Genomic DNA, 8,632 nt, shown 5'->3' on the forward strand with positions numbered 1-8,632 from the left:
GACATGAGCGGCTGTCTTTATGGAAAACTTTTGGAAGCTGCCATGGGATACTGCCACTTACATCTCATTAGTCAGAACTTGGTCATATGACCGTATGTTACTTCAAAGGCAACGAAGAAAAGTAATTTTTATTTTGGGGGTGCATATGCTCAAATAAAAAGTGGGGGTTCAATGAAGATGGAAAAAAGGAGGATGGTCTTGGATGGCAACTAGCAATCTCTGATGAACACAGTAGTTTAGGTATATTTTATGTATGTCCATGTACTTAAAAAAACACTTATTGAGACCAGCCCTGGGCAACATAGTGAAGCCCCATCTCTACAGAAAATACAAAAATTAGCGGCCAGGTGCGGTGGCTCATGCCTGTAATCCCAGCACTTTGGGAGGCCAAAGCGGGTGGATCACCTGAGGTCAGAAGTTCGAGACCAGCCTGGCCAACACGGTGAAACCCTGTCTCTACTAAAAATACAAAAAAATTAGCCAGGCATGGTGGCAGGTGCCTATAATCCCAGCTTCTCAGGAGGCTGAGGCAGGAGAGTCGCTTGTACCTGGGAGGCAGAGGTTGCCATGAGTGGAGATTGCACCACTGCAGTCCAGCCTGGGCAAGAAGAGCGAAACTCCGTCTCTCAAATAAAATAAAATAAAATAAAATAAAATAAAATAAAATAAAATAATTAGCCGGGTGTGGTGGAATGTGCCTGTAGTTACAGCTACTCAGAAGGTTGAGAAGTGGGAGGATCACTTGAGCCCAGAAGATCAAGGCTGCAGTGAGCTGTGATGGTGCCACTGCACTCCAGCCGGGGCAACAGAATAAGACCTTGTCTCAAAAAACGAACTTATTGAGCATCTAGGCAAGGTGGGTCTTAGAGGTTCCCTTCTGGGCAGTCTTTCGTTCAGTCTCTCATGAATGATTGAGGCAATATTTCCCATCTGATTTGCTTTTGCAGACAAATTTATTTGTTTATTCTTTTTCGGGACATCATGCTAATCTTCTCCGTATCGTTCCAATTTTAGTATACGTGCTGCCAAAGTGAGCATTCCGAGACAGATTTCTTAAAAAATTTTTCTACTAGCGATGTTGTCTGATGCTGAACTCTGAGGGTAAATCCATTCCGTTTTACTTGCCTGATACTTTGATTTTTGCTGGGGAGTCACCCTTAGCCTATAATTACCCCTAGGCCTTGAGTGAAAATAATCGACCAATATTAAATTTCAGCCGGATGCAGTGGCTCATGCCTATAATCCTAGCACTTTGGGAGGCCAAAGGGAGTGGATCACTTGAGCCCATGAGTTCAAGACCAGCCTGGGCAACATGGTGAAAGCCCATCTCTACAAAAAATACAAAACTGAGCTGGGTGTGGTGCTGCCTGCCTGTGGTCCCAGCTACTTGGGAAACTGAGTGGGGAGGATCACCTGAGCCTGGGTGGTTGAGGCTCCTGTGAGTTGTGATCACACCCCTGCACTCGAGCCTGGGTGACAGTGAGACCCTGTCTCGAAAAATATATATATAATATATAATATATATAAAATATATCATATACATATAAAAATTTAATATATCTATATTCTACTAAAAATACAAAAAAAATTAGCTGGGCATGGTGGCAGGTGCCTATAATCCCAGCCTCTCAGGAGGCTGAGGCAGGAGAATCACTTGTACCCGGGAGGCAGAGGTTGCTGTGAGCGGAGATTGCACCACTGTACTCCAGCCTGGGCAAGAAGAGCGAAACTTCGTCTCTAAAATAAAACAAAATAAAATAAAATAATTAGCTGGGCGTGGCTAATAAAATAATTAGCCAGGCATAATATCCCTTCCTTATTCACGTGCTGAGAGGGGCAGTGGCTTCCCAGGGCTCCCCTTGCTAGTGCTAGGGGCGTGTGGCCCCATCAAAACCCCTCTGCCTCTTGACACCAGGCGAAGGGTCGGCATTCAGGCCGAAGCCAGCAGGCCTCAGTCACGAGGCACCAGGCTGCGCTCAGGGAGGTTGCAACTGACGCTTGATTCTCCCTTAATCCCCCAGTGACCTGTCCCAGTTCCACAGGTACGCATTTCTGAGCCCTGCTTGAGGCAAAACTCCGCTTGGAACTTGTATCCTTTTGCTCTCTGAGCATCTCCTCCTCCTCCCTCCAGCCGCCCACTCCACTCTCTGCCCCACTGCACATGCCAACCTGTCATTGTTCCCATCCCTGGGGATGGGGAGGAATTCCATGCCCTCTGGCCAGGTCTAGGTGCCCTGAATAGCTGGATTGCATGTAGTCTGTTGCCCTAATAGTACACAATCCAAAGTGATTAATAGTAATAATAAACCATCTGCTAATGATTGAGCCTGTGTCTGATGGGTTAAGATGGTCCCTCGACTGATGCCATTCTGACTTGCATTCTAACTTTTTCAGGGTGGGCCAGAGGGCTGGAGTTAACCTGGCACTGGCGCCCCTGGACGGGCTGTCACAGAGGGGCACTCCAGCCTGGGTGACAGAGTGAGACTGTCTTCTAAAAAAAATTTTAAAAAGCAAATGTATGACCTGCTCTTAGAAAAACAACAGTTTTATAGTTACCCATGCTCCCAGTTAAAATATAACTCTATATTTAAAGTTAGAGTAAAAATATAACTCTAATGTAATTCAAATAAAAATACCAACATTAATTCCTTTTGGGGGAAAAAAAAAAACCCACTCTGGTTTGAACGATCCTTTAATGCATGGGGCAAGGAGGGACCTAATACATGTGGGGAGAGAGATAGTGTCTATTTTGATCCAGAATGCGGTGGCGAAAGTGCTGCCTGATAGGCTAGAAGCTCTTTTCCTCCACCTGCTGCTTACTGTGTGTGTCAGCACAGTGAGGATGGTTTTTCCCGGATGACTGGGCCTCAGGCCGCCTCATCGGAGTCCCCTGGAGGGGGATGGGAACACGCAGATTCCAGGGCTCCCGCCCAGTCAGCAGCTAGGGCAGGACACCTGGACCCTGCAGATTATCTAAGCCCTGGAGGATCCTCAAGTGGATGAATGTTGGTGAATGTTTGCTCCAGGGAACAGAAGTGTCCCATCCCCAGCAGAGCCTAGGTTGCTAAGGTCCCTGGGCTTGTACTGCTGCTGCAGCCCCAGGTCTTGGCCTCCTGACTCCTGGAACTGGGAGATGTGCTTCCCAGGATGGCTCTGACAATTAGCACTTCAGATCTTGGGATAGGGAAGGCCTACAGGGAAAGCTGCCTTAAGGAAAAAACAACTCAGAAGGGCCTGATGCGGGGACAAGATGGGGAGGGCCCTTCATGAACATCGCTTACACCTCCAGTATTCGTCAAAGAGCAGTTACTCACGCGGGACGCAGGCGGCAAGGCGGTGGCCCCTGCAGAGCTGGCAGGCAGGACCCTGGATGCTAACCCAGGATGCAGCACTGATGTCCTCTGAGGTGGCGGGTGGCAAAGTCTCCCAACAAATCCACCTTCAACACTGCAAAGAAATGCGTTTGGCCGGGCGCGGTGGCTCAAGCCTGTAATCCCAGCACTTTGGGAGGCCAAGACGGGCGGATCACCAGGTCAGGAGATCGAGACCATCCTAGCTAACATGGTGAAACCCCGTCTCTACTAAAAACTACAAAAAACTAGCCGGGCGAGGTGGCGGGCGCCTGTAGTCCCAGCTACTCGGGAGGCTGAGGCAGGAGAATGGCGTGAACCCGAAAGGCGGAGCTTGCAGTGAGCTGAGATCCGGCCACTGCACTCCAGCCCAAGCGACAGAGCGAGAAAAAAAAAAAGAAAAAAGAAATGCGTTTTAGCACAGCAGGCTCCGCTCCCGCCTAGCCCCTGGCAGGGCATTCTCTTGTGACGCCTCTACACCCCTACGGTGTACACACACTCTATCCTGTGCTTGTGAAATGTAGGTGACATGTCATATACAGATCTAATCACAGGTCCCCCAGAGAATCATCAAGCAGATGGTGTGGTCCCCTTGACATTCACACCTGCTGGCTGCTGAAACCCTAGAAAGAGACTGCAATTAGCAAACAAACCACCTTGGCTTCATACATTTGTTTCTCTTGCCAAGTGAGAAATTTCACCCTTCAAGAAAGATTTTTCTTCCATGAAGGTTGTGTTTTTCTGCCTGCTCAGTGTGAGACTTTACAGATGGTTCCTACTTTAATTTTAAAGTAGATGATAGTAACAACCCCAATATGACCGCTGCCGCCAACAGCTACTAAGATGCCCTGCATGGGTAGAAGGACTCACACTTTGCAAAGCACTCATCTGTAACGCAAAATCTATAGAGGCAGGGAGCAACCAGTTCTGCTCCCTCCCCTCATGCCTTCTGCAAATTTGCACTGCGTGCCTACTATGTGCAAATGGGCTTTGCAGAGAGAAGAAATCCAGCTCCCAGTACCAAGCCAGACACAGCATGTTGGCAGGACAGAAGCAAAGAAACAACGCACGCCACTGTGATGAGGGCAAGGAGAGAGGTGCGTGTGGACAGAGGGAGACTTCTGGAAAGGGGGACTGCCTCCAGAGAGCCCTGGACATGGATCAGTAGCTTCACAGGGAAACATACTGAGGATAATTTCTCACCCAGAGATCTGTGGATGAGCAACACAGCATTGCTGGAGCTTAGGCTAAGCGTGGGCTGGAGGAGATGGGGATAGAAAGGCAGGCAGAGGCCAGAGCAGGAAAGGTTTTTTGTATCCTGCCAAGGGGTTTGGCTTTCCCTCCGCAGGAGCTGCCTAAGACCTTAAGCAATGGGGCACCTTAAGTAAGGTTGCTGAGGAAGATGCTGGAGGAGGCGTGTGCAGGCCTCATGCACAGCTGACAGCCAGAAAGAAAGACCTGGAAGAGGAATTCGTTCTGCACTTGATCCAATAGAGGGAAGTTTGCAGACTTAAGTGTCCGTTACGGATCAGTTTGCCCATTACCCTTCAGGCTGTGTTTCAAGAAAGATATCAGTGTCCTGGATAGATCTATTCCATGAGGACATCCCTCAAGACTGAGACAGAGGTGGCAGGACTGACAAAACCAGCCACCAAATTCATCTTCAAACAATCAATGGGGAAAACACTTGCCACAATCTGAGAGACAGTTAATATATTCCTACCTGAAGAAAACATAAAATTAACCTTAAAAAGACCCAAATAGAAAAGCAAGCACATATGTAAGCAAGGACATATGTAAACAAATAAGAGCTTAAGGTAAATAATATATAGAAGCCCTGGGAACATAAAATAAGAAATCTCTAAATCAATACACATGAAGAATATTTAACACTAGGAGTGACCGAGGTAGTGATCATCTAAGCAGCTTAATCAGTCCTTTCACAAATCACATTGACAGACTAAGAAGCAAACACAGACCTCTGAGACGTGCTGGGGAGCTGCAGCGAGGTGGGCCCTCCCCCACACTGCTGGGGGTATGGAAATTGGAAACGTTTCTAGAAAGCAATTTGGAAAATGAAAGCCAAAAGCCATAAAAATGTCTTATTCTGTGTTCTTACTTTCAGAAATCTATCTGAAGGGAATAATAAATGAGGCAGCAAAGATGTGAATCTGAAGACAATGAGCGTCGTGCTGTTTATGCTAATCCTGAACTGAGCAGGAAGTGATGGGTCATGTAAGGATACAGCCTAGCATGATGGTTTATGGCCTGTGGTCTATGATGTACTGCTGTGTGGCCACTAGAGACATATACTCAAAGGTTTTGAAGTGATATAGGAAAATTGACTGTGACGCCATATTCTATAAAAAAGCAGCATATTACATCATAAAATCAGCATGCTCCCAATTTTATTTTTTAAAATGTGTATAAGTTGGGTGCAGTAGCTCATGCCTGTAATTCCAGCACTTTGGGAAGCTGAGAGCAGAGGACCTCTTGAGCCCAAGAGTTTCAGACCAGCCTGGGCAACATAGCAAGATCACATCTCTACAAAAATCAAAAATTAAAAAATTAGCCAGGTGTGGTGGTACAGGCCTGTAATCCTAGTCAGAGGCTGAGGCAGGAGGATCACTTGAGCCCAAGGTTTCGAGGCTGCAGTGAGCTATGATCCCATCACTGCACTCCAGCCCGGGGAACAGAGCAAGACCCTTGTGTATCTTAAAATACATAAATTAAAATTTAAAAATAAAAAATAGGTCGGGCACAGTGGCTCATGCCTCTAATCCCAGCAATTTGGGAAGCCAAGGCGGGCAGATCACCTGAGGTCAGGAGTTCAAAACCAGTCTGGCCAACATGGTGAAACCCCGTCTTTACTAAAGATACAAAAAATTAGCCAACTGTGGTGGTCGGCACCCATAATCCCAGTTACTCAGGAGGCTGAGGCAGGAGAATCGCTTGAACCCAGGAGGCAGAGGCTGCAGTGAGCAGAGATCTCACCGCTGCACTCCAGCCTGGGCGACAGAGTGAGGCTCTGTCTCAAAAATAAATAAATGAATAGATAGATAAATAAATAAATAAATAAAAATAAATAAAAAATAAAATGTGTATGAAATAAACTTAAATAAATACTAGAAGCACATGTCTCCACGTGGGGAGGTTATGAGTGTTTTCTTTTAAAGGAATATTTCTATTTCTCTACATTTTGCCAGTTTTCTTTTTCTTTTTCTTTTTTTTGAGATGGAGTTTCGCTCTTGTTGCCCAGGCTGGAGTGCAGTGGTGCAATCTCAGCTCACCGCAAACTCCGCCTCCTGGGTTCAAGCGATTCTTTTGCCTCAGTCTCTTTAAGTAGCTGGGATTACAGGCATGCGCCACCACACCCAGCTAATTGTGCATTTTTAGTAGAGACGGGATTCCTCCATGTTGGTCAGGCTGGTCTCAAACTCCTAACCTCGGGTGATCCACCCACCGTGGCCTACCAAAGTGCTGGGATTACAGGCATGAGCCATTGCGCCCGGCCTTTGCCAGTTTTCTACAATAAATATGACCTCTCTAATAATTATTTTTAGAAACTTAACCTAAAATGCATGTTTACCACACTCAAGTGGCCCTGGTGAGTCCCCGAAGGCACAGCAAGTTGGTGCCGCCTTCAGCTGCGGTTGGGCCAGATGGAGTGTCGTGGGCTCTTTGGTCAGCCAGGTGGGGAGAGGGTTCTGTTCGGGCTGCCTCATCTGCCCCTGCAGAGGGCCTGCGTAGAGGTGGCCACTCAGGGCTCCCCCATGGGTGAGGGAGAGACTACCCTTCTCCCTGCAGGGGAGGCGAGGGCTTGGGTGCAATTATACCGCATGGGGCAGGTTCTCTGGGCCCTCTTGCTTCCTTTTCTGTACCCGTCCCTTACTCCCTGCACCCTCTCCTACCCCACAGGCTGGCTTCCAGGGCCTTCCTGATGCCACCTGGCTGATAAGCACCCTCCTGCGTGTGCACCTGTGCCAACTGTACCCCAGTGAGCCGGTCTTAATTTCTAATCACAGAGAAAAGGGAGCAGATTATACTCATTCTGGATAAGACATAAACGATAAATTGACTGACTTACTAAGCCAGGGATTCCTTGTATTTTAGAGTGTTTCACAAAAAACACAAAGGTCATGGTCTTAGTCCGTATAGGTGACTATAACAAAATACCACAGACTAGGTTGTTTATAAACAACAGAAATGAATTGTTGACAGTTCTGGAAGCTGGGAAGTCCAAGATCAAGGTACCAGCAGATGTGGCGTCTGGTGAGCACTTCTCGGCTTTACAGATGGTGCCTCCTTGTTGAGTTCCCACACAGCAGAAGGGGTGGACAGGCTCCCTCGGGCCTGCTTCATAAGGGCACTGATCCCATTCATGAGGGCAGAGCCTATTCATGAGGGCAGAGCCTACTTCCCAAAAACCCTGGCTCTCAATCCACCACATTGCGGATTCGATTTCAACATATGAATTTTGCGGGGACACAAATGTTCAGACCAGAGAATCATCTTTACGGAAGCATTTTAGGCCATGGGACGGGCCGATGAGAGCTATTTTGGAGCTCAGGCTGTGGGACAGCAGCTCATCGCTCACCGCAGCGGACTGGAGGGAGGTTTCTCCTTACCTTTCTGCCCTGCAGCAGAGGCAGGGGAGGCTGATGTCAGAGTGGACTCCTTACCTTTCTGAAGGGGTTAGGGAGTAGCTCTGAAAGCCTGACCCAGTAGGATAGTTTGAATATTTGACCCTCCAAATCTCATGTTGAAATTTGATTTCCAGTGTTTGAGATGGGCCTGGTGGGAGGTGTTTTGGTCATGGGAGCGGATCCATCAGGAGTGGCTTGCTGCCTTTCTCACAGTAATGAGTAAGTCCTCACTCTTAGTAAAAGAGCCTGGCACCTCCTCTTTCTCTCTCTCTCTTTTTTTTTTTTTTTTTTGAGACAGAGTCTCGCTCTGTCACACAGGCTGGAGTGCAGTGGCACGATCTCAGCTCACTGCAACCTCCGCCTCCCAGGTTCAAGCTATTCTCCTGCCTCAGCCCCCCAAGTAGCTGGGATTACAGGGGTGCACCACCACACCCAGCTAATTTTTGTATTTTTAGTAGAGATGGCGTTTCACTATGTTGGTCAGGCTGGTCTCAAACTCCTGACCACACGTGATCTGCCTGCCTCAGCCTCCCAAAGTGCTGGGGTTACAGTCGTGACCCACCGTGCCTGGCCTTTCTCTATCTTTTCCTTTCTCTCTTGACGTGTTATCTCTGCACATGCTGGCTCTCCTTCCCC

The 8,632-nt window shown here is 47.8% G+C and overlaps 1 pseudogene; it reads right to left on the reverse strand.

Annotated features, from left to right (window-relative positions):
- Positions 1–945: 945 nt before the first annotated feature.
- Positions 946–1,038, reverse strand: LOC111526235 (annotated as a pseudogene).
- Between the last annotated feature and the right edge of the window lie 7,594 nt (positions 1,039–8,632).

Source organism: Piliocolobus tephrosceles, chromosome 1 (assembly GCF_002776525.5).
Source record: "Piliocolobus tephrosceles isolate RC106 chromosome 1, ASM277652v3, whole genome shotgun sequence".
NCBI classification, from domain to species: domain Eukaryota; kingdom Metazoa; phylum Chordata; class Mammalia; order Primates; family Cercopithecidae; genus Piliocolobus; species Piliocolobus tephrosceles.